At 38.3% G+C, this 27,061-nt stretch overlaps 1 pseudogene across 1 annotated transcript in view; it reads left to right on the forward strand.

Moving 5' to 3' along the window:
• LOC309608726 (small ribosomal subunit protein uS2 pseudogene) overlaps positions 1-26,037 on the forward strand; it is a 31,906-nt pseudogene extending 5,869 nt beyond the window's left edge. The window contains exon 3 of the transcript in view: positions 1-26,037. The product of the transcript in view is annotated as a small ribosomal subunit protein uS2 pseudogene (transcript).
• The last annotated feature ends 1,024 nt before the right edge of the window (positions 26,038-27,061 follow it).

Here is a 27,061-nt window from a genome sequence, read left to right on the forward strand (position 1 = left end):
GGAAACGGTCACAAAGTCCGGAGCCCTTGATGTCCTGCAAATGAAGGAGGAGAATTTCCTCCAGTTCCTTGGATCAGGAACCCACTTAGGTGGCACCAACCTTGACTACCAATTGGAACAGTACATCTACAAAAGGAAAAGTGATGACATCACCTCATACGCTTAAAGAGAACCTGGGAGAAGCCTCCCCTGGCGGCTTGCGCCGTTGTTGCCATTGGAAACAGGGCTGATGTCAGTGTCATATCCTCTAGGAATATTGGCCAGCGAGCTGTGCTGAAGTTTGCTGCTGCCAGGACCCACTCCTATTGCCAGACACTTCTCTTCTGGAAACTTCCCTAACCAGATCCAGGCCGCCTTCCCAGAGCCACGACTTTCAGTGATTACTGATCCAGGCTGATCTCGGAGGCATTTTATGTTAACCCGCCTGCCATCACTGTGTCACAGTCTCTCCTCTGCGCTGTGTGGACATCGCCATCCCCAGCAACAACAAGGGAGCTCCCGAGGTGGGTCCGCGGTGGTGGATGCGGGGCGGGGTAGGGTGGGGGCCGCAGGAAGTTCTGCGCATGCGTGACACCAGCTCCCGTGAGCACCCGCGGGAGGTCAGCGTGATCTTTACTCAGCAGAGATTCCGAGGAGGCCGCTGCTGGAAAGGCTGTGACCCAGGAGGAAGTTCAGGGTGAATGGACTGCTCCAGCTGCCGAATTTACTGCTACTGGACCTGAGGTTGCAGATGGGTCTGCAGGCGCCCTTTGTGCCCAACCAGCGGTTCCCTACTGAAGACTGCAGCGCTCAGCCCACCACGGGGGACTGGACTGCAGCTTCCACTGCTCAGGCCACTGAACAGGTAGGAATGACCACTGAGTGGTCTCAGCTTGTTCTTCCGCAGACTTTTAAACAGAAAATGGAAATAGATTAGTGGAGAATAAAGTTTCTTAAAAAAAAAAAAATGACATTGCTGAATTAGCTTTAGTAGGACACTATATATATGTGTGTGTGTGTTTATATATATATACATACACATACATATATATGATGTATCCCCACATATATATGAATGTGTTTAGGTAGTAGAGAAATAGAGAGACAGCTGTGTTTACATCTACCTTTTAACGCATACATTTACAACCAAAAGTATATACCTATTTATTGACCAGTTACATATGACCAAATGAATAACCACCATCATATATTTTCACCATGCTAAAAGCATTCTGTTTAAAAATGCATTTGAAAAGTTTCTCTTTTAGATTAACCTATAGTTTCATGCTACATTCAACCTGGTTTTTGGATACGTTTGTATAGACTAAAATAAATTATGTGGGGTTGTACTATGAGTTAAATCATCCCAAGTATGTTCAATAAGAACCCCATGGTTGGGGATTGTATTTTCCAAAAATGGCTGCAAGAACATTTCCAGTCCCATAGACCGTGGCAATTTCCCAGTCCAGAGGTGGAGTCTATGTCTCTCCCCACTGCAACCCTCCTCTTTAAAACTTGGTGGATCTTTATGACTGTCTCAATAAATAGAATGCAGCAGAAAAGATACTATGGGACTTCTGAAAACAGGTCATAAAAAGTAACATGGCAGTTTTTTTTTATTAGCTCAGTTAACTATTTTTAGGCATGTTTTAAAAATATATGTTTGTTTTTTTTAATGATTCATATAGTTCAAAAAGTACTTAATTTCTTGAAAATGATTCATATAATCAATATTGATGCTGTCATGTAATACATTTGTTTGCCATTCCATAAAGGATAGTTCTCTGTTTTTATTGTGGAGATGTCTTATAAATCTTAAATTATTCTGTCTACTGCCTTAAACTATGACATAGTGAAAAGTTAATTAATAGTCTCAGGTTGGCTGTTATTAACCATCAATATTTTACTTCTCCAGACCAGCTACCTCATTTATTAAAAAATAGGAGATTATACCACACCAGTATTTTCCAGATTGTATGACCACGAAATTGCCTAAGGCTTTTGTTATAATAATGTTCCAAGTCTCTCCTTGTGGAGATTCAGTAGGTCTGCTCAGTATCCTTTTCTTAACAAGACCCTGACGTGACTCTTACGGTTAAGCAAGTTTTGGAGTAATTTCTAGTTGTCCAATTCTTTAATATAGGAAGATAAACTAAGTAGAATTACGTTTAATTCGTAATCATCATAAATAATGGGAGCAGGATGTTAATAATTCAAAGGAGTGTATAATCCCCAGATTTTGTACTTTTGAATTCCAAGTGAGTTTTGCATTATTTTGTCTATTGTTATATAGTCCTAATTATTCTTTCTCACTGAGATATAAAAATTAGTATTAATTGCAAGAGCCTTATCAACCATATACACTTCCATCAAAAAATTTGACATCACAATAAGATCTATATTTTAGGAAAATAATACGGCAGCAGGATTTAGGAGAAATTGAAGGAAAGAGAAAAAATATATATGTTTTCTGCTCCAAGTAGTTTTTCCTTTCTGAAATGGTCACCTATGTTGCCAAAATATGCTTTCTTTTTTTTAATACTACTTGAAGATTTTATATTTAATTAGTATGCGTCTTCACTTCTAAGACTTTCTTGGGGCCACATTTTAGCACTCTAAAATTGGGCTGTGCACATTGGGATGTCACAGAAGGGCAGTTAGTTATTAGATATAAGATAGGTGGTTGAAGAGCTAATGACTGTACAATCCACCTGTAGACTCAGGTTAACTTATACTCTGAAGCCAGATCATACTCTGGACGAGAGGGATATCTATCTCCCCTGCTGAGGTAGCTTTTGGCAGAGTATATTCCCACTCTAAGACATGGGCAGCAGCAGGATAGGGTAAGTTAGAAGGGGTGGGACTAAGAACCCACAGACAGAAAGGATCAGGTGAGCATGATGATACGTCCGTGGAAATTAGATAAAGCAGGGATCTGCATGCAAGTTCTGCAAGTTAAACAGGCAGTGGGTTGGTAGCAGTCATGGGGGTTGCGGGAGTCGGCGAGGGGAAGAGACTCTGTAGCTTGTGCCAATTTCCCTGGTGTGAATACTCCTACCATGATCACTTTCAATCTACCAAAGTGAGATAAATGGGCTTGCAAAAATTTTTGAAATTTTAACAATTCATTCTTATGAGATAGTTTGGGCCAGCTCCAGCACACTACCAGTACTGCCACAGAGGTTTATAACTCAGGCAGGTATAATGGACGAGGGGTCAGCGACTAGGCAAAGAGATTGGGTGAGAAGTTGCCTGAATCCAGGCAGATCATCTGAGTGATATGTACCAGTATCATCAGCAAGAAAAAGCTAGCTATGTCATTGAAAATCGTCTGAGCCATGGTCTGCTTAGATTCATTTTTTAAAATTTTTCTGTGGGCGTAGGTTAGAGGCAGGTGGAAGCAAGTTGGAGTACCTGCCAGAGTAGGGAGCAAAAGCCTAAGAGGCACCATATGGCAGTCCCTGCCTTCTTTCTCCCGGGTAGATATGCTGGGTTTCTGGGTTATTAGTGTTACCGAGTCCAAAGTCCAAGCTTGTACTGCTCACCTCACGACAGGCCAGTAAATCGAGAGACGAGTTGTTGGGGCAAAGAATAGCAACTTTATTCAGAAAGCCAGCAGATGGAGAAGATGGTGGACTAGTGTCCCAAAGAACCATCTTGCCTGCGTTAGAATTTAGGCTTCTTTTATACTAAAAGGGGAGGGAGTAAAGTCACACATTTCCTGGTTCTGGTCAGTCTCCAGAGGGGATGTGCTAATTTCTTCCTTCCTGCAGTCATTCACAGTTGGGCCTGGTCAGGATGTTTCCTGTGAGCTAAACAAAAGTGTTTTAGCTTAATGCTCATTACCTGGGAGGCAGGTTTCCCAGAGATGCACCATTTATGTATAATTTATGTTATAGGCAACATCCCCTTAGTGATTAACTTGTAATAGAATACAAAGGTTCTTGCCTATTACCTTAGTAATGCCTTGGCTCCTGCTTTTGATTAGATGCTTCATTCTCAAGCCTACAGCATGAGAGGTATGAAATAGGTAAGACAGTCACTGAAGGAAAGGATTTCTCTGTCTGGTAGTGAGTTGCTTGTTTCTAATCAGCTTCAGGAATGAAATAAATGGGATAATTTGTACAAAAATCTTCCAGCTTCTCTCTCTTTCCTTTATAAATGTTCTGCCTTGCTTGAAGCAATCTATCTTCCAAGTGATGCCATTCTCAAATTTGGTATTTCAAGAATATTCTTTAGCTCACATGCTAGGGTGAGAGTTTTCAGTGTTTAAATCTGTGAATTTATATCGTTTTATTTCCAGAAGAAAATTTTTATTTCCAGAAGAAATTTACAACCTAAATAATGGTAAAAGAAATTCCAAGCAATATGATGAGAGTAGTTTTCATAACTTACTAAATCCTTTAAAAATAGCCATCCTTAATGTGTCAATTTTTTTTTAATGAATCTGACTTTTGGGTACAGTTTTAGTCACAGTACTCTCATTGATAATTTCTGCCATTTAGTTATAAGGTAAGAGAAGCCCAGAGAAGCCTTCTAAAATGTCACTAAAACAATTAAATATGGCATTTAAAGGATCCATATTTGATTAGAGAATGAAACGCTAGTATTTCTTCATTAGAATATTCCCTTTTTTTCCAAATGATATTTGTTAGTTGTAACGAAATATCATTATGAAAATAATTCTGGAAATAGTGTTTTCTGAAGTACACATCAGCCTTGTATCATAAAAATTGTTGACACCATTTAAAAATAAGCATTATTTTATAAATTTAATTATGTAAAATCATCGGAAGTCATGGAATTGGAAATAGTTTGTGATTGGGTTCTATGTCTCCTGTGAAGGGGAAAAAAAGATAAATAAACATAAATTTAAAAGGCACCCTGCTCAAGCCTACTGCCCATTTCATTTCTCATTCCATGACTCTTAACCCTGGGCTACTTCTGCTTTTCCATGCTACCAAGCCTGCCTCGACCTGACTAGAGAGTTCAGGTCCAAGCCTGTCTCTGATAAAGTACCTGAGCCTCTTCTCCAAAGCTCCCTGCAAGGCCCTAGTGCTTCAAGCTTTTTCTCTCTTACAAAGTCCAGAGGATCTCCCAAGTATGAACCTATAACTCTAGGACCAGGCTGATAACATTTCTGTCCTGCTCCTTATAAATCCACCTCACATGGTTGTGTGTTGGGGCCTCTTTGTCCCTCCCACCCCCCCTTTTTTTTTTCCTGAGAAGGAACTGGGAAAGTAGGTTTGGTATCCTATTTCTTGGCTTTTGTGAGAAGCCATCCCTGGAGTACAAATTAGAATCATGCTTCCCTAAGCCATTTCTTGACCTCCCTATTTAGAATTAACCCCCTCAAAACTTTAATCATACTCGCAGCACTCTATCTCCTTTTCAGCTTTATTTTCCTCCGTAATATTCATTACTGACTAGAATGCAAAATATTCTACTTCTATATTTGTCTATAGTTTGTATTTTTTCCACTAGAATGTAAATTGCAGGAGATCAGGGCTTTTGTCTCTCTCGTTCATCGTTGTCTCCCTGACACCTTGAGACATGGTACACCATAGGTACTAAACAGTTATTGAATACCTGAATACATAAAAGATTGAATGAACAAATTCTGGAGGACAGGGTTCAGACCTGGTAATAGGGTTCAAATCTGTGGCTTTCTAGCAGCTGGCTTCATGAGAAATAAGATGAAGGTCATTTCCATGCATGGCTATTATTTATGTTCCATTCATTTATCCATTCATTTAACGACAAACGTTTGTTGAGAACTTTTTGTATATAAGGCACTTTTCTATATGTTGGAAGTTGGTGCAGAGTTCCAGGTTAGCAGGTTTATTAGGGTCAATAGGGTTTAGAAATGATATTACTATACACTGTTATGAATGCTTACTTACATGCTGGCTGAAAGAATATGTGAATGAATGCTAGAGAAAGTGTCCTGTTAGAGGTAGGTGCAGAGTGGGAGCGCAGAGAAAGATGTGAGTGCCTTGAAGGAGGTTGTGGACAGGTGTTGCTGGGTATAGATTTACAGAGGAGAAAGCACTATTTTACAGACTGAGGAGTTGTTGGTAGACTTCACTCTGGGTTGAGAGAACTGAATGCCCAAAACATAGATGAGGAAGCTTGTCATTTGGGGGGAATTGCTGAGTTATTTGTGACCAGGGATAAGACTGGGAATGTAGGTTGGGGCAGGATTAGAAAGTATGTTAAGAATTTTAAGTTTGTATCCTGTAGGTTATGGGAAACCACTTAAGGTTATTAAGTGGGGAGTGACATATATGTTATATGTTGCAGAAACGTGAACATTTTTTGGTGCAAAATATTTGGAATTGGAGGAGGAAAGAAATTTCATATAGGAATGCCTGCTAGGGAGTCGTGACTTTGGTCCAAGTGGAGATGATGAGGACTAGGGTAGTAGCAATGGGAGCAGAGTGGAGATGATAGAGGACGTAGATATTTTGGAGGTGGAATCCATAGGATTTGATGAGAAGAATAAAGTAAAGGGAGGAATGAGGAATGTTGATGGAGTTTCTGATTTGGGAATTGATATATTATTTTATCCTTAACTTATACGAGTAATACATGGGGTAGAGGGAATAGGTTGGTGGAAAGATGGGGAGGGAGACACAAATTTGCTGTTAGACATGCCACATTTGAGTTGCAGATGCTCTTAAAAAGGTGAGCCCTGAGCTCAGTGTAAAATGGGGCTGTAGATGACAATCTGGGTATCATTGCTGAGGCTATGAGCTCCATCAGACCAGAGGCTACAGAGCCAGAATAAAAGCAATCCTAGGATGGGATGCTGAGGTATGTGAATATTTAAGAGAAACTGGTAAAGATGGACAGTGAATACTCAGTTTCACCAGAACCAAAGGAGATATAAGGGAGGAGGAATCTTTGCAGAAGGAAGAAATGGTTAAATAAAAAATGCTGCAGAAGGTAAGAATGAGGTTCAGCAGTTAGGGGTCTTGGGTGACCTTAACAAGAGCCATTTCAGTTGGGTGCTGAAGGTGACAGCTGGATTGTGGGGTTTAGAAGGTAGGAAAGCAGGACAAATGCTGTACATTTTGTATGAATGCATGGCGGCACCCCCTTTATGCCCTTGGCCCTACCCCGTGCAACCCTTCTCACAGAAACACATCCTCAGTCATGCAGGGCTTACAACGAGTTGAATTAATTTAACACCTTGCGTTCCCATGAGAACTCTATAATAGTATTCACCCATTTACATGGGTGACTGTAAACCCTTTTATGTGACTGCCCGCCCTTTCCTCTTCCTTTAGCATCCTCACAGATGTTTTTTTTATATAACTGAGGAACACTACTTACTGACCAAAATGTATTTGAGGAGGTAAGTGAGGTCCAGGAAGTCTTCATTTTTAGAAAGATCAAGGGCGGATGCTGTAATTACCAGTAGCAGTCACATATCCTGAGATGTCCTTGATTTAAGTTCTGTGCTGGTGACAGTATCCTCTGTCACCTACATAATAAAAAAAAAATTGCTGAGATCATTCTCTAAGCAGAACTTTCCAAATAAGGGCAAAAATCACACACATACTTATGTATCTGTGTATGTAAATGTATAGGAAAACCTGAAGGGTACACACCCAGCAGCAGTAAGTAACTTTGGGGAGCGGAGTGAGATTAGGGGAGGGATAAAGGTAGAGCCTCACTTTTTAGTTTATAGTCTTCTGCACTGTTTAAATTTTTCAATGAGCATATACACATGAATTACTTGTGCAGTTTTTAAAAAGTGGTAGTATCTCCTTATGTGGGAGACTGTCCTTTCCACAACTACCCCAGCACAAAATACTACTTGGAGTTTTAAAGCACTGAGGGTTTTAATATGAATTCTTCTTGTTGACAAATTAGTCATGAGCCCATTGGCAAAGGAAGAAATGTGAGAGAGAGGCGAACCAAGAAAAGAAGAAAAATGTGTATAAATATCACAAGCAAACTTTGGTGCTCTTTTCAGCAGCCAGATGGTATTGTACGCTGTTCCAGAGTATGGTCCACTTGCATTTGAATTACAAAGGGCTGCTCAGTAGAAATACAGATTCCTAGGTCCCACGTGATCTACCAGCCTGGATGCTCTGAGGGTGAGACCTAGGAGCTTGCATTTTTCAAGATCACTGCTGGTGATTCCAAGGTATATACAAACATTTGAGGGTCACTGGTACATATAAAAGAGTAGTAACTGGGAATCTGAGGGCCTGAGTTTTAGTTCTAACACTTACCATTGGTGTGGGCTTTGCACACATGGCTCCCCTCTCTGAGTCTCACTTTCTCATCTGAACATTGAGCATCCCTTTGCAGTTCCAGGATTCTATGCTTTGTATGATTGTAACCATGACACAGCACTGTGAAGAAGAAACTTTCCTCCAAAGAAATCTTCTCATTATCATGTTTGTGTTTGTGCCTGGTCCTACTAAAGTAAGAAGCAGGTTTTAATGAAATCATGTTTATTGTTTCAAACTTTTGAAACCTGAGGTTATCAAGCCCTCGGGTGCTTATCTCTGACAGGAATTCCTGCTGCTAATGGTCATGGGTGTCCGTTATGGGGCATGTCCTTGACAATGTGGTAATAGAGCAGTTGTTAAAATTTCACCTATCTCTTCCTTATTTGTAAGTATTTAGGTGTGAAGTGTCTGGAACTGGCTGGGGCAGGAGATGAGGTTGGTGGAGGAGACATGGGGAATAGAGAGAGTGTTGTAAACATAAAGAAGTTTAATTCTTTAACATGGAGGTCATTGAAATGCTAAGTAGCCTTTAGTGTGGGTGTGATGCTTTCTTTACTCTCACCTCCTTTCTATGTTTAGTGACTGGATAATTAGGTCTCCTGCAAGCTGCTTTGCTTCTGTTCTGGCACTTTGGACCAGATTCCCTGTTTGATGGCCACACAGTGATAGAGGGTTAACTTGGTGAAATGGCCTTGGAGTTATACCCTAATATAAGAAAGTGGGAGCAAGCGGTTGGAGAGTATTAGGATAGAGAGTATCTCTTCTGCTGACCTTTGCTTGGCTTCTAACCTAAAAAAGAAAAAAGGAAGAAGGAGGATTTCTTCCTTCTTTGGAATTTCACTGTACAGAATTTGTGAGAATTTCTTACATTTGTTTAAAATTACAATTGTTAAGGACATAAAAATGTGGTTTCACTGTTATGTGTGGTACTCTACTGAATTCGGTATAGGCTGGTATATCATAACCACAAGGAAAATAACCACATTCACATGCACACACATACAAACAGTACCCTGAAATTTCCTGATGGTATGTAGGATATTGAAGTCCCAGTTGTATTTTGCAAGAAATTGTGGCCCTTCTTTGCTGTGTTTCCTTTTCTTTTACAGCCCTAGAACTATCACCCTTCCTTTCTCTCTCCCTCTCTCCTTCCTTCTCTGCCTCTCTTCCTTCTTCCTTTGAAAAGTGACATGTCTAACACATTTGAGCCCTAAGAACACTTTTGCATAGACTGCAGTGATTTAATACATGCAATGGGCCAATATTTTAAAAGTGCAACTGTTTATGAATTCTATAATGGTGGGGGGAGCAGGATATAATGTTGAGAGGAGATTCTCCTTTTGTTTGAAAAAAATCATCTTTACAGGACTATTGCTTATAAAAAAGCAAAGTCCAGAGCATGGACTCTGACGAGAGAGGTTCGCACAAAGGAAAAAAAATTCTGTGCTAAGTAGTGAAAAGGACAGTGTTCACTGAGTAAGTAAGCAATTCTAAGAGGTTGTTAGGCTAACATTTTTTAAATGTCCTTAAGTTTAGCAATATCCTGTTAAAAGTGATTTCATAGACTATTAAACCCTATGTGATGGTATGGGGGTTAAATCTTATCCAGATATACAAGACCACTATTTGATTGCAATGAAAAAGATGGATAATGTTGGAGAGTCTGAACTCTTAGAGGTCATCTAACTTTGAAAAGATGAATGGAGTTTACTTGATTGACAGATCTCATAGAAGAGAATTTTGATGGAAAAACAATCTGACTTTGTAATCAGTCACAGTGTTGTTTTTCACTATCACCCTGGAATTCCTCAATTGATACAATGCCTGCTTTGCAAGCTGTTTTTTCTTAGTCACTGCTTTATTCTCCAAAATTCTCTTCAGGTTAAGCAATACAAAGCCACACTCAGTAACAGTGATTCACGAATAAAAAATGCATGATCCATAGTCCTTCTATAGCTCTCAATTTTTTTTTTTCTCCTCCTTGAGCTTTTCAGTTTAAAGATAAATAGAGACACTTCTGGGACGATGAAATTAATTTGTCTCAAATTGTTGTCATCAAGTTAAAAATCACCCAATTCATATTGGCTCATTCTAGCCCAAACAGTGAGGGTTTTATAGATAGTATTCCTTAAGTATAGTTAGTTTTAATCTTTGGGGGAAAAGAATCTTTACTGCTAGTCAATAGTCCAACGCCTGGGATTAGAAGGTGAACGTGGGTATTAATTGTGGTTGACACTGCATGCCCTACGTCAGTGATTATATCAGGAGTCAGGGGCCTTAAAGGGAGATATAAATTGGTGCCTCAGACCTGGCGCCAGGCACAGACAGGGCCTGGCTCTTAGTCATGACTGATGTTGGGCTGTCAAAGTGATTTCTGGATGTTGTGACCTATTACCAGGTCCCCTGCCCTGAGATGCTCAGCCAGTATTGAATAAACTTACTATTAATTTGTCTTTTTGCTTTTGTGTTCCCTTAATTTTCTAGTCTCCCTTTCTTCATTTTACCCCATCCATGGTTAAGAGACTATCACCTGGAAAGTGACTCTTGAGGAGTTGGCCTGAGAGACTATAATTGAGATCATGAAGGAGCCCAACCTCAAAAAATATGGACGTTAGAAAGGGAATCTTAGGAGGAGGAAGGTATCGAGTAAGAAAGCTTGGGAGGTGAGGGATTTCCTCACAGGATGTCCTGACAAAAAGAGACAGCTTGGGTGTCACCTGGGAAAGAAAACATTATAGCTAAAAAATCAAAGGGAGTCCGGCTGAGAAGGAAAAGATGTGGGGAAGAACTGGTTAGGAAATGTTAACAGAGAAATCAAGAGGTTGGGAAAGAAGGCAGGAGGACACTTAAGAAAGAACCATGTGCTAGAGACCATTTCAGAGTTTCCCCTAACAGATGGTGTACATTCATGCTTTCCCCACACCTGGACTTTTCTGTAATCTAACAGCCTTCAAAGCAGTAGGTGTTCCCATTAAATAATTAAATATCTATAAAGTTATATATTATGAAAGTTCATAAAAATAAATATGATTATTAGATATGAAAATCCAATTTCCTTTTTTTCCTTAACCAGTCTTCAGAGCCTAATGGAGAAGGGCCTCTGAGAATTTCCCTTAAATCAATATTAAAAAAATTCTGTCCTCTCCTCTTCTGCCATTAAAGCCTTGCATGGCAGTGAACCAAAGTGCATTAGAGTTATAGTGGGGATATGTTAGTGAGGAAACTTACAGTCAAGGGAATGAGAAGGTTTCTGCTCCCCTCTGTTCCCATGGGTTTTAGTTTAGTAAAGTCACCGTCAACATTTTTCTTAAGCTGGATTTACTGTGTATATTTAGTTTTAAATCAACTGCACAACATTTATTTACTGCATGGATTATCTAAGACTCCTTTTTAATTTAATATCAAAATATTAAGTAGAGTTTTAGGGTCTGAATTTCCTCCCATTGTGCCGTTGATACGTAAACACGAAGAAGGCTGTGGTGAAGTCAGCAAAACATAGGGAATCTTTTTGTGAAAAAGACAAAATCTCACAGAACATCTAAAATCAAATACAGTGTGCTTTAGGTTGTTCATGATTTGAGATTATTTGTTGTTAAAATTACTCCTCTTAACTAGCATGGATGGCTACCAGTTGAACAAATTCTGGTGCCTGGAACTCACAGATAAACAAGAAGACTATCAAATACTATAAAGTCACTGATAGGTGCATTCTTAAATGACCAAACATTCGATACTTCTTTAGAATCACCCTTGATCTCATTTTAAAGTCCAAGCAATAGTTTAAAAAATTTTTTTCTTTCAAAACCTAGTTTTCTGTACTTATGATGTGGTGGGTTAGAGTATTACATACAACATTTTTGAAAAAGTTAGACCACTTCTGCCAAGATAAATATTGTGTAACCTTCTAAACTATCATAATGGCCCCAGAAGTAAATTTACAACAAATACAAAGAAAACAACCCTTTGTAAAAAGCATGATCGACAAGGCAGACATCACAATGTATTCTTGATAGACATTCAATGCATACGTTATCTTAAAGGAAATATGAAAAGAAAATATTTTTGCTTATATTTTGGGATAGGATCTAAGAAATAGCTCATACTTTTGGGTTGTTATTTTGCTTATGGTAGAGAGGAATGGTATAATATCAATATGTCCTCTTGACTGCTTTTGTTAATTGTGTTTATAATAGTCAGCAATAGTATTTGAAGTCTTTTTAATGTCCTCTGGGCTATGGTTGGTTTCCCTTAAATGTTTCCTTGGTTGTTCTTCCACTAGAGGTCATGGTGTTGGTTAATTTATATGTCAACTTGACTGGGCTATGGGGTACCCAGATATTTGGTTAAACATTATTCTAGGTGTGTCTGTGAGGGTGTTTCTACATGAGATTAACATTTAAATTGGCAGACTGAGTAAAACAGATTGCTCTCCTCAATGTGGGTGGGCCTCATCAAATCCGTTGAAGGCCTGAATAGAATAAAATGGCTGAGTAAGGAAGAATTTTCTCTCTCTGCCCGACTGTCTTCGAGCTGGGACATCAGTCTTTTCTTGCCCTTGGAGTCAAACTCAGACTGAAACTTACACCATCAGCTGTCCTGGTTCACAGGCCTTCAGACTCAGACCCAAACTATCCCCCTGGCTCTCCTGAGCCTCCAGTTTACAGCAGGCTTCTCAGCCTCCATAATTACAATAGCTATTTCTCCATAATAAATCTCTTTATATATATATATCCTATCGTTTCTCTTTCTCTGAAGAACTCTGACTAATACTGTCACTTATGTAGTTTTCTCATGAGATCATCAACAGGAGCTATGCTGGCCTATAGAAATACCAGTTTCAAAGATCCGTACTCCCTTCCTGCAAAGTCTCTTCAAAGAGAGAGCTCCAAGAGGGGAATCAGGGAGAGCCAATCCCGTTCATGGGCCTAGAAACTGTCCAAGGCAACCTTGTTTAAACAGATGATCAGAGCGGGGAAGTGGTGTTCTGAACCTCCTACCTCGGGCTCATTTCATGCAGCTCTATCTAACTCTGGCTTGGAGTCCCAAATGCTTTTAGCATCTGGCAGCCACTGGCTCAGCTCCCAACTGCTCTGCTCTGCTGCTAGAGGACTCCCTCGGCTTCTGGAAGATTACACCCAACCTCTGAAAGTCGTCTTTGCTGTTGTTATTTCCAAAGCCCACCAGTCTGGATGCTTCTGCTGGAGCTGCTTCTGACTTCCTCAGGAGTCCTCATCCTCACATGGATGGATGGGCTTCTGGAATCTCATGAAATAAAAAAGAATTGCATATATGTCTTTTTCTGGGAAACAGATCATATATACGTTTTATATCTTTTTCCATCAGATTTTCAAAATGTCCCAGTACCCAAAAAAGGACCATTATCCTAGGGAGTTGGTAAGCTTGCTGGTTCTTTGAGGCATTCTGGTTCCATTTTGCCTGGAAAGAGACATCAACTTAGTCAAATGCATTGTTTGCTTTGTTGAGCCCAAAGCAGTTCAGCAGTTTCTTAGCACTTTCTTAACCAATCTTGCTCCCCTTAACTGAGGAGATTACATATACTTCGTCCTCAGAATGACACGCTACACCTTCTCAGGCATTCTCACATTGAAAAATGTGCCCTCCCACTTCTTCTAACATGTCTCCCTCCCCTCTGGCCTATATTTGGGGTCACTAAAGTTTAGTGTTAGGGTTTCAGTGATTTCCAACAAATACTTAACTTATTGCCTCTCTTCTTTTAATGGCTGAATTTTTACAGTTGTAAGCTACACGATAGAGTCACTGCCATAATGTTTCCCTGAGTAAAGGAATAGTACTGGAACCCATCTGTGTTCTGCCAATTTGCTGCTGTTTTACCATGATAACTCGGAAGGTTTATTCTTTGTTATGTTTCTGTTGCCTAACGGTAGGAGTGGTCCTTGTCTGCATGAGCTGCCAGTCTAGCAGGAGAAAGAGTTACACGTATAAATGGCGATAATCAAAAGCAACAGTGACTATAATAATGGTGTCTATAAAATGCCATGGAACTGCAGCCTGGGGAGCAATGAACTCTGCTTCTACGTGTGCAGGTGGGGACAGGCTAGGGGAAGCTACTAGGAGGAGAGAATTTTCTCCTGCACCCTGTCATGGATGTAATTTGGCCAGGGGACCTGCAGGAAGGGAAAAGAAGGAGAACTGATAACTAACACTTAAAAAAAAATCTATAGAGGCATTCTTTCTTAAACTAATGTTTGGAAAACAATTACTGTTTGAATAAGAGTGTTTAAGTGTTCCTATTAAGCAGTGTCTTTGAAATGCTTATTTAAGAGCAAGAAATTCTGTGCCAGTTTTTTTTTTTTTAAATAGAGAAAAAGCTGTATGCATTCATGCCTTATTACTTTTAATTTTAAACAACAACTTACAAACATTTTAAGGAGTAATTTTTCTTTTGCTTTTGAATTATACCCATTCTTTTTATACAAAGGCATTCTAATTTCCTTATTTGTCTAACATTTGTGGAGTGTTTTATAGACTTTATCTAATATGTATTTACTCTCTTAGGAAGGGAGTTAATGCTTTCTATAAAACAATTGCTACTGTCAGCTACTATACGATTTGATTTATTACAAGAGTTTATAAGTTAGATTCATTAACTCACTCCACACAAGGGATAATTCTAGAGAAAAATTTGATTTAAATTTTAAAGTTGTTAGTTGTTATAATTACTGGTCAGAACTTCCTGAAACACCTAGTGCCCTATCCAAATAAAGTATCAGAACACTGTATTCTTTATGCCTTCATAGATTAGGGTTATTCTTGGACAGTTATTTGAGGAAATATATTTGAAAGCATTTATGCACAATCATTTATCACCTCTTATTTAAATAACACTTTAATGACCATAAATTATTGTTGTTTCCAGTAGTAAGTGTTCTCTTTAATAGATCCTTTGCCAATTTGTTATGCAGATGTTTTTGCTGTTTTTTTTTTTTTAATTTAATTAATTAATTAATTTATTTATTTATGGCTGTGTTGGGTCTTCGTTTCTGTACAAGGGCTTTCTCTAGTTGCGGCAAGCGGGGGCCACTCTTCATCGCGGTGTGCGGGCCTCTTACTATCGCGGCCTCTCTTGTTGCAGAGCACAGGTTCCAGACGCGCAGGCTCAGTAGTTGTGGCTCATGGGCCTAGTTGCTCTGCGGCATGTGGGATCTTCCCAGACCAGGGCTCGAACCCGTGTCCCCTGCATTGGCAGGCAGATTCTCAACCACTGCGCCACCAGGGAAGCCCCTGTTTTTGCTGTTTTAACAGCAACCAAAACTTCACTCTAAAACTACAATGAATTTGAGCACCTACAAGAGCACCTACAAAACACCCCACAATGTGCTCAGTATCTATAACATAGTCTTGAGGAAAAATAAGCTTGTAGACAAAGAATTATAGGGCGATTGGTTAAGTGCTATGAAAGAAGTACACAAAAAGACCCACACATTCAGAGACTCACGCATTATGAAGCACTGTATTCTGTTTAGGGAGAGGTGAACCAGCCAAGAAGGGCTACAGACGGGAGAGGATGTTTGTGGAAGATTCTAGAGGAATAAGGAGACGAGTATTTTAGTAAGGGCAATATCATGAGCACCGTGAGTGTGAAGGGTGGTGAGAAGTCCTATGGAGCAGGAGGTGAGGATGGGAATGAGGCTGGGGGCACCTTGGTACAGACCTGGTGTATCACTTAACCTGAAGAGGAAATGGAGATCATGTACTAGAGATCACCTTGGTAACAGAAAGGAGAATAGACCCCTTCCAGAAAAACTCCATGACAGGAATACCAGTTAGTAGTTAATAGGCAATGTGAGAGTCTCAAATGCAGTGCTCACCATGGAAACAGACAAGACCAGTGGGGTCCGAGAACTCACTGGGGATGGCGGACTTGACAAGAACTGGTGACCAATCAATGAGAAAGAGAAGAAGGGGTAGATACAATGGAAGAGGAAGAGTGGTAAATGACTAATTTTTCAGCTTGTGAAATAGAAGAATAGTGGTATTATTAAATAATCTAGGAAAGATAGGACAAAGAATTTTGAAAGAAGCAAAAGTTCTTAGTTTGGGAAAGAAATGCATTGTAGTGAAAGGAACATGGACCCAGATTTTAATCTTGGTTCTCTGCTCTATTATTCACTAGCTCTGTGAAACTTGGGGAAGCTCTTTAACCTCTCAGAGCCTGTTATTTTAAAAAAAATTTATTTTATTTTATTTATTTTTACTTTTGGCTGCATTGGGTCTTTGTTGCTGTGTGTGCAGGCTTTCTCTAGTTGCAGGGAGCGCTGGCTACTCTTCGTTGCAGTGCGCGGGCTGCTCACTGTGGTGGTTTCTCTTGCTGCAGAGCATGGTTTCTCTAGGTGTGTGGGCTCAGTAGTTGTGGCTCGTGGGCTCTAGAGTGCAGGCTCAGTAGTTGTGGCAAATGGGCTTAGTTGCTCCGTGGCATGTGGGATCTTCCCGGATCAGGGCTCGAACCTGTGTCCCCTGCATTGGCAGGCGGATTCTTAACCACTGCACCACCAGGGAAGCCCCAAGCCTGCTTTTTAAAGTAGGGAAAATTGTACTTACTTTCTAGAGTTGTTGAAAGGAATAAATGACAAAATGTATGTAAAGTGACCAGCACTTTCTTGAAATACCGGAGACACTCAAGGAGTATTATTTTCACTTGCACTTTCTCCTTATTTTGAATTTGAGGAGCAGAAAAGATCCAAGATAATTAGTCAGTGAGGCAAGTAGAGTTGGTTTAAAAAAATAGAAAATCCAGTCAAAGGAAGGAATCAGTGGAAAGTTTCCAGAGATTTTAAAAAACTAGGAAAGCAGGGGAAATTTGTATATATTTAATCCTGATCTCTATAGCTACTTTAGAAATACATTATACAAACAAACAACTTATTTCTATTGGTTTATCTGCCCAGTTAAGACAACATTCAGCTAAGGAGTATCGCGAACATGAGAGACACTAACGTTAGCCAGAGTAGGAAATGGATTCTAGGAAGTAAATGTGTTCTGAGAGGAGAACATACAAGATGAGATGTAATATTTTTTTGATTGTGGTAAGCTATGGGAAGGGGGGAGGAAGAGGTGATAGCATGGTGACTGGCATGCAGTTGGTGATCAATAATGATTTGTTGGCTGAATAGATTCATGTTCCATTGAGCATTTTGAAATGAGTATATTTTAGACCACTCTGTTCTTCTAAGTCATCATTCATTTAGCATTTCTTTTTGTTACAAGTGTAAAAAACACTTTCCCCCCCAACAGATTGTCTGCATATTCTACAAATATCTCAATGTCAGATTCAACCTTATGAATAGATCAAGATTCCAAAAAGCTTTTACCTTTTTTCTCTTTTATTCCCTACCACAAGAGGGCATGAATTTCATCTTCTCTTAAGAATTAAATAGAAAAAATGGGGAATTGTGAGCCATTTCCAGTCTGTTCAGTTGTCTACCTGTTCTGAGATCTCAGATTTAGAGAGAAGTTTCTAATCACCTTACGATTGCCTTTGATATGAAAAAAGGTCTACCTATTTATTTCTAATGCTCCCATTTAGTATCATGAATTTATCTAGTACCGTCTAGAGTTTGTCTTTTAAATGTGAATCATCTCACTACATCAAGCAAAGAACATGGCTTTACCATGTATTCTATCAAATACTTTAGTAACATGTACTCAACCACCTTTCTAAGCACCAAGGTGCTCCATCTTTCTACAGTTTTGCAGTTTGGTCAATAAGATGATGTTCTTTCTGACATTAGAATTTAATGATCCCACCTAATCTTTATTTTTCTTTCCTCTTTTTTTCCAGAAAAGAGATACCCTAAAATCCTGGGAGGTCCCCAGTTACCCTGTAGATCTAGCTCCAAAGGACAGGTTTGCTAAAGCAGGATAGGTTAGGATTTTGTTACATTGTTATATCAGATGTGAGTTTATTCCAAAACAAACTAATTTAATTTTTCTAAATTAAATTAAACATTCTTCCTTACCTTGAAGTTAAGAAGGGTTACGTCACCTCAAAAGATGCCTGTTGCCTAGGCTGCCATGGCTCATCAGAAGGCTGGGAGCTCTGCAGCTGACCGCATAGATTTCTGGCTTCTTAGACCTTCCATGAAGCTTCTGAAGCTTTGGTTTTTAGGGTTCAGTTCCCCAAACTTTCCAGGTCCATTTACATTAGAGTTACTGGTTCCTCCCAGAGTATTTTCCAGTCCCCAGAGCTCTCCCCTCCTTCCGGAGTCAGGATACCCTCTTTCATCCCTGTGAGACTGTCTATTTCTAAAATAATCCTGATCCTTTTTAATTAAATTTGAGAGCAAAAGTCTCTAGAACACAAAAATATTGCTTGTCTTCTAGAGAAAGAAAGGAATAATGATTCTTATTTCCCTGAAGTGCCTACAGGAAAAGTAAGTATGGTTTACTTCTTCATCTGATTGACCTGTCATATTGGTCAAGTAACTGTTTCTACTTTAATGGTGTTAAAGGCTCCTAAGAGGATGCTTCACCATTGCTGGTGTAAAAAAATGAGATCCTAGAACTGGGATTTTGTGTGTAAAAGATATCTTAGGTTGAGCAAATTTTGTGTGTGTGTATGTGCAAGTATCAATAATTCAGTTTGAGGTATGATTAAGTAGAATATCAGATATTCATCTCAAAAAGATTTTATGGGCCACCATCATGTTTTAGGTATTATGATTGGCATTGGGATTTGAGGTACAGCTCTGAACCAGACAGACAAATCATAGGATCTTACATTCTATCAGGAATTTTTCTGGAGCAAGATGATGGTCAATAAGATGATGTTCTTTCTGATATTAGAATTTACGACAGGCACTGCCAAAAATGCTGTATGTAAATTATTTTATTTAATATTTGCAATAACCCTGTGTGCAGATGTAATTCTTTTTTTTTTTAATTAATTAATTAATTTATTTATTTTTGGCTGTGTTGGGTCTTCGTTTATGTGCGAGGGCTTTCTCCAGTTGTGGCAAGTGGGGGGGCCACTCTTCATCGCGGTGCACGGGCCTCTCACTATCGTGGCCTCTCTTGTTGCGGAGCACAGGCTCCAGACATGCAGGCTCAGTAGTTGTGGCTCACGGGCCTAGTTGCTCCATGGCATGTGGGGTCTTCCCAGACCAGGGCTCGAACCCGTGTCCCCTGCATTAGCAGGCAGACTCTCGACCACTGCGCCACCAGGGAAGCCCAGATGTAATTCTTAGTTCCATTTTATTTATTTATTTATTTATTTAAATTTATTTATTTTATTTTTAAATTTTTGGCTGAGTTGGGTCTTTGTTGCTGTGTGCAGGCTTTCTCTATTTGCAGTGAGAGGGGGCTACTCTTCGTTGCGGTGCGTGAGCTTCTCATTGTGGTGACTTCTTTTGTTGCGGGGCATGGGCTCTAGGTGTGTGGGTTTCAGTAGTTGTGGAACGCAGGCTCAGTAGTTGTGACGCACAGGCTTAGTTGCTCCGCGGCATGTGGGATCTTCTTGGACCAGGGATCGGACCGCAGTCCCCTGCATTGGCAGGCAGATTCTTAACCACTGCACCACCGGGGAAGTCCCAGTCCCATTTTATAGATAAGAAAACTGAGGTGGAGAACATTTAAGTAGTTCGCCAAAGTCTATAATGATTGTAAGTGCTTGAGATTAAAATCCAGTTATTCAAAACCTGTGCTCAATGCTGCTGTACTAGTCAGGATGGCCATAAAGACCGGGAATATAGATTTTTTGTTTAAATAGAAGGGCTTTCTTGATTACTTCTTCTAAAATACTCTTAAGGTGCAGGTTTATTCAGTGAAAATTAGAGACACAGACTGTTACAGATTTAATTGTGTCCTTCCCAATTTCACATGTTGAAGTACTAATTTCCAGTACTTCAGAATGTGACCTTATTTTGAAATAGAGTTGTTGCAGATATAATTAGTAAAGATGAGGTCATACTGGAGTAGGGTGAGCCCCTAATCTAATATGACTGATGTCCTTATAAAAAGGGGAAATTTGGACACAGATACACATAGGGAGAACGCCATGTGAATGTAAAGGCAGAGATAACGAGTGATGTGTCTACAAGTAAAGGAAAGCCAGATTGCCAGCAAAACACCGGAAGCTAGGAGACAGGCATGAAACATTCTTCCTCACAACCCTCAGAAGAAAGCAAAACTGCCAACACCTTGATCTTGGACTTCTAACCTCCAAAACTATGTCACAATGCACTTCTGTTGTTTAAGCCACCCAGGTGTGGTACTTTTTTACAGCAGCCCTAGCAAACTGACATACAAGCCACCTGAGGCAACACATCACAGACACATGAGTAGCGATTTAAAATAATGCTCCCTTACTGTACTCTATTCATTGGTGATGAGGAACAGAAGGTTGAACAGATCACATATTGTAACATAATAGCAATAAACCATTTAGTGTGCACAGTTTACCTGTGTTGCCAGACTTTATGGCTACCCTGTATATTTCCCTTAGAGAAGTTGATTCATTACAAAAAAAAATCACTAATTATATTTATCCATCATATCAAGTAAATGCTTCTTTGGTTGCGGAGTTTAACCAAAGGGGAAGGGGGAGAGCCATACAGATTTTTGAAAACAATGAAAATTATTAAATGTGAAATCTGAAAATAAGCATTCAAGATAGTCAGCCTAGTCTGTGATGCTCTAGGAGAGTTCATCAGGTATCAACATCTCCCCTTCCAGCTCTAAACTTCTGTATTAATGTTGCCTCAGAACTCGTAGCCGAGGGTGCTGTGGGAAATAAATAATATCTGTGGTCGAGTAGGCGAGAAGAGGCAAGTACATAAATAATGGTGAAATCAGTTAGAGAGTGATGTAAAACACAAGAAAGCACATATGAGGGAATATATTAACCCTGACTTAGGATAAAAAAATGAAAATAATAAAATAAGATTTCTGTTTGGGAGTAATTTGGAATTTGAGAATCTTGAAGTCAGTACAGTATTTCAAATGGTAAAGAAAGGCAAATAAAACTAGAGTTTTGTTTTTTTTTTAAACCAGGGCAAGCATTTGTTTCTTTTCTTGTCTAAAGACAGAGTAAATACTTCTAATTTTTTTTCTTTTTTTTAAACTTCACTTTTTTAAGACAGTTTTAGATTTATAAAAACATTGAACAGCTAGTACGGAGAGTTTCCATAGACCATCCCCATATACCTACACTCACACAGTTTTCTCCGTTAACATTTTACAGTACTGTGTACATTTATTACAATTAATGAACCAATGTTGATGTATTATTATGAACTAAAGTCTATAGTTTACATTAAGGTTCACTCTTTGTACAGTTCTGTGGGTTTTGATACATGCATAATATCATGTATTCAGCATTATCATGTTAGTCAGAATTCACTTTTCTAAATTTCCACTGTGCTTCACCTATTTACTCCCCTAATCCCCCATCCTTGCCCCAACCAAAACCTTGGCAACCACTGAAACTTTAGCTGTCTCTATAGTTTTGCCTTTTCCAGAATGTCATCTAGTTGGAACCATATAGTATGTAGTCTTTTCAGACTGGCTTCTTTCACTTAGCAATATGAATTTAAGGTTCCTCCATGTCTTATGATTTGAAAAGTAGGACTGCGTTTAGCTTTGTGAGAAACTGCCAAACTGTCTTCCAAAGTGGCTGTACTATTTTACATTCCCATCAGCAATGAATGAGAGCTCCCTATTGCTCCACATCCTCACCAGTATTTGATGTTGACAGTATTCTGAATTTTGGCCATTCTAATTGGCATGTAGTGGTATCTTATTGTTTTACTTGCATTTCCTCAATGACATATGATGTGGAGCATCTTTTCATATGCTTATTTGCCACCTGTATATTTTCTTTGGTGAGGTGTCTGTAAATATCTTTGGTCCATTTTTTAATTGGGTTTTTTGTTTCTTTATCGTTGATTTTTAAGAGTTCTTTGTATATTTTGGATAATAGTTCTTTATCAAATGTGTCTTTTGCAAATATTTCTCTCAGTCTGTGGTTTGTCTGTTCATTCTTATGACATCATCTTTTGCAGAGTTACAGTTTTTAATTTTAATAAAGTTCAGCTTATCAAATATTTCTCTCATGGATCATGCCTTTGGTGTTGTATCTAAAAAGTCATCACAATTCCCATGTTCATCTAGGTTTTCTCCTATGTTATCTTTTAGGAGTTTTATAGTTTTGTATTTTACATTTAGGCCTGTGATCCATTTTGAGTTAATTTTTATGAAGAGTATAAAATCTGTGTCTAGATTCATTTTTTTGCATTTGGATATCTAGTTGTTCAAGCATCATTTGTTGAAAAGACTATCTTTGCTCCATTTTATTGTCTTTGTTCCTTTATTAAAGTTCAGTTGACTATATTTATGTGGCTCTCTTTTTGGACTATATTCTGGTCCATTGATCTATTTGCCTATCCTTTTGTTAATATCACATTGTCTTGATTACTGTAGCTTTATTGTAAATCTTGAAGTCAAGGAGTGTCAGATTTCTGACTTTGCTCTTTTCTTTTGATATTGTGTTGGCTGTTTTGAGTTTTTTGCCTCTCCATATAAACTTTAATATCAGGTTTTGGTATACATGAAATAACTTGCTGAGATTTTGATTGGGATTGCCTTGATCTATAGATCAAGTTGGGAAGAAAAAATATCTTAATATGAGTCTTCCTATCGATGAATGTGAAATGTCTCTCAATTTATTTAGATCTTCTCTGATTTCTTTCATCAGTGTTTTGTAGTTTTTCTCATATAGATTTTATATGTATTTTGATAGATTCATACCTAAATATTCAATTTTGGGGGTGCTAATGTAAACGGTGATGTGTTTTTAATTTCAAATTCTAGTTGTTCATTGCTGATATATAGGAATGCAATTGACTCTGTCTATTACCCTTGTATCCTGCAACCTTGTTACAATTGCTTAGTAGTTCCAGGATTTGAACTTCTGGATTTTTGTTGATTCTTTTGGATTTTCTACCTAGACAATCATGTCATCTGCAAATGAAGACAGTTTTATTTCCTCCATCCCAACCAGTATTCCTTTTTTTTCTTTTTTTCCTTTTCTTGTCTTATTTCTTGTCTTATTGTTAGGGCTTCAAGTATGATGTTGAAAAGGAGTAGTGAGAGGGGACATTCTTGCCTCTACTTGATATTAGTGGAAAAGCTTCAAGTTTCTCACCATTGAGAATGGTGTTAGCTGTTGGTTTCTTATAGATATTCTTTATTAAGTTGAGGAAATTCCCCTCTATTCCTAGTTGCTTAGTTTTTATCATGAATGGTTGTTGGATTTTGCCAAATGCTTTTTCTGTATCTATTGACTTAATCCTTTATCTTTTATTCTTTAGCTTGTTGAAGTGATAGATTACGTTAGTTGATTCTTTTTCCATATATATTGAGATATAATGGACACTGTATAAGTTGTGTACAGCATAATGGTTTGACTTACATTTTTTTTTTGAAATTTATATTAATTGATTTTGTAAGTTTGTCAAACCGGCCTTTCATACATAGAATAAATTCCATTTTGTCATGGTGGATATTCTTTTAATACATTGTTGGCTTCAATTTGCTAATATCTTGTTGAGGATTTTTATATCTATGTTCATGAGAGATATTGGCCTATAGTTTTCTTTTATTGTAGTGTCTGTAACTGGCTTTTGTATTAGGATAATTCTGGTCATATAGAATGAGTTTGGAAGTGTTCCATCTGCTTATATTTGGGGGAGAGATTATAGAGAATTGGTATAACTTCTTCCTTAAATGTCTGGTAGAATTTTCCAGGAAAATCATCTGTGCCTTGCTTTCTTTTTTGGAACGTTATTAATTTAATACTTTTAATAGATGTAGTTTATTTGTATTATTTACTTCTCCTTTTGTGTGTTTTTGTTTTTGTGTGTTGTGTTTTTGTGTCTTTCAATAAACTTGTGCATCTCACCTAAGTTATCGAATTTGTGAGTGTGGACACATGCATTGCAAAAACTGGCCTGAATTAAACAAATGCCTTATTTGACTTAATTCAATCAAATAAATTATACCTAAATTTTTTTAAAAAATTTATTTATTTATTTATCTATTTAGGCTGCATTGGATCTTCGTTGCTGCACGCATGCTTTGTCTAGTTGCAGTGAGCAGAGGCTCCTCTTTGCTGTGGTGTGCAGCCTTCTTATTGCTGTGGCTTCTCTTGTTGGGGAGCACGGGCTCTAGGCACACAGACTTCAGTAGTTGCAGCACGCGGGCTCAGTAGTTGTGGCTTATGGGCTCTAGAGCACAGGCTCAGTAGTTGTAACACACAGGCTTAGTTGCTCAGTGGCATGTGAGATCTTCCCAGACCAGTGATCGAACCCATGTCCCCTGCATTGGCAGGTGGATTTTTAACCACTGCACCACCTGGGCAGTCCCTTTATACCTAAATCTTAAAAAAATTTTTTCCTAGTACTTATATCACTTAATTTAGCTGTTTAGATGAATCTCTGCCTGGCTCTAGCCAGGCACAATAGCTAGCACAATATTGCTACCACAGTAGCTGCTGCTTCCTTCTATTCACTCCTCCTGCTCTACAAAGTATTTGCAGGCCTACATTTTGAGTCCTAGGGTGTAGTTCTCTGCCCTTTCTGGTTTCAGGAACTTGTGCTTTCTTCCCTGCTTGTACCTTACCCACTTTTACAGCACTTCAGATTACCTGGGCATTGGACAATGTTCCTTTTCCTACTTTCAAGAATTATCTTCTGGTTCTGGTCTGTTTATCTGACATTTGACCTCTTCCTTCTGTTGACCTCAGTTATTTGGGTGAGGAAAAGACTCTCCTTTAAAAGATCATGGAGAAAGATGAGCATGAGAGGGGATGTGTCCCTCTTGACATTTCCTTAGTTCTGTCTTGCGTTTATAGTTGAAATAGAAACATGCAATCTTCCCTGGAGGCTAAGACAGCCTTTAAAGAAATAAACCTTCTGAGAGAAAAGATAACTTCCCTGTTATTATGAAATGCTAACTCATAAGTATGTTCCATTACAATAAATTATCTAGCCTTTAAAAAGCTTTTAGAATTTCAACAATGAGAATCATTTCTAGAATGAGAAGAAAAAAATTTTTTTTTTCTTTCACAGCATGATTACAAATCATTTCTCCTGCTGTCTAATGCTTTTCAAAATCATAGTGCAGTAAAAAAAATCCCTCCACTTCCTTTGTTGAAAAAGGAAGGAACTGAAGTCATTAATGGTTCTGATGAAATTAGGAAATTCATACTCTCCCAGCCCCAAAGAGAATATGTTAAAAGTTTTAACAGCTTAAAAGTGTCTCTCAACTTCTCTCTGTGTTCATGAAGAAAACACATGAGAAATTCCCATATGGAAAGTATAGATTTTCCTTTCCCCTAATCTCATAAAGTAGCTTCTTATCTCTCCTCTCCTTTCTACAGGAGTGAACTGAACTAAACCACAGGCTACTGTCTGTTTCAGTGCACTCTGGCCCATCTCTACCACTGATTATTTGCCCTGTGTTCAAAGACAAAGGTAATCAGCTTTTATGCTTCTAGAAATGTGTTGACCCCTTCTCTTAAGTATGTATACAGAGAATTTTGCTAAAGTTTTGAGGCACTTTGTCAAAGATTCACCTTCTGTAATGGGGATGGGGGAGGCCACACACACTAAGAGCAAAGCCCACAGCTGCTTGGAGAAACATTGCCAAGATAAGAGCAGCTTTGAAGGATAAACTGGGAGATTATGTTAGTAAGCATGGCTAAGACTTCTGGAGGGCTGGGGGAGGTTGCACTTCCCTATAACATTGTATTACAAGTCTAAGGGTTTTACTCTTTTCTAATGAGCTGTTTATGTTCCCTGTGGGATACCAAACACAACTTTTCTTTCAAAAGAGTAATATTTCATTAAAAGTGCTTTGACTTTGGGGTAAACATATTTTAGGACCTAAGAGAATCAAGGACAATGATTTCCACAAATGTCTTATCTATTAGAAATGAATGCTTAGATGGATTCAGCATAGTCACACTATTGGGTTTTTTGGCAAATATTTTCCAAATGGGTAACTCTTAAGCCAATAATCTACTCTTGTCATATATGATTTCGAATAAGATCTAATTTTTATTTTCTGTCATAGTTGTATTTTATTTCTTTGGAGTAGTTTCCTTTCCTAAAGTATGTAGTTCTAGGTTTTAGTGTTTCTTGAATTTTTAGTTTTCTTTATATTTTCCCTTTTGTGTTCAAGCACTGCTTATTAAAATTAAATTTCAGAAGCTGGTACAGACATTGGTAATATATGGAATCCATATATGTTCCTGCTAACATATGGGATTTAAATGAATATCTAAATTTTAGATTTTGTGGTGGTCTATATGATTTTCTTGTTATAGTCTTGCCTTCCCAATTGTATTTTTCATTGGGCTAACATTAAATTCAGTTTCCTTCCTGAAGAATACATATTGGGAAATAGACATGGATACGGCAGCCGAGAGCAATACATACACACAGTAGATGGTAAATTTATGCTGGCCGAATGAGAAAATGAAGAGATGTTGCTGAATGAAGACCTTCAGAAAATCAGAATAAAAAATGGTTGTACCAAATATCAAAAATTGAGAACATAATATAGTTAATGTAGGTTATTGAGAATATATCATATTTTTTCAATTTTCATCATCATGGCATACTAATATTTACTTTTCTACTGTGATAATGAAATATATATATTCATTTTAACTTATTTTAAGTTATCTATGTATATATGTTATGTTATATATTATGTTATGAATATTTAATGAATATTGAATTTACCTAGAAAATATAAAAGAAAATAAGGCTACATTTTTCAACAGTGCATAC

This window comes from Balaenoptera borealis (genome assembly GCF_965194805.1).
Source record: "Balaenoptera borealis genome assembly, chromosome: 13".
NCBI lineage: Eukaryota > Metazoa > Chordata > Mammalia > Artiodactyla > Balaenopteridae > Balaenoptera > Balaenoptera borealis.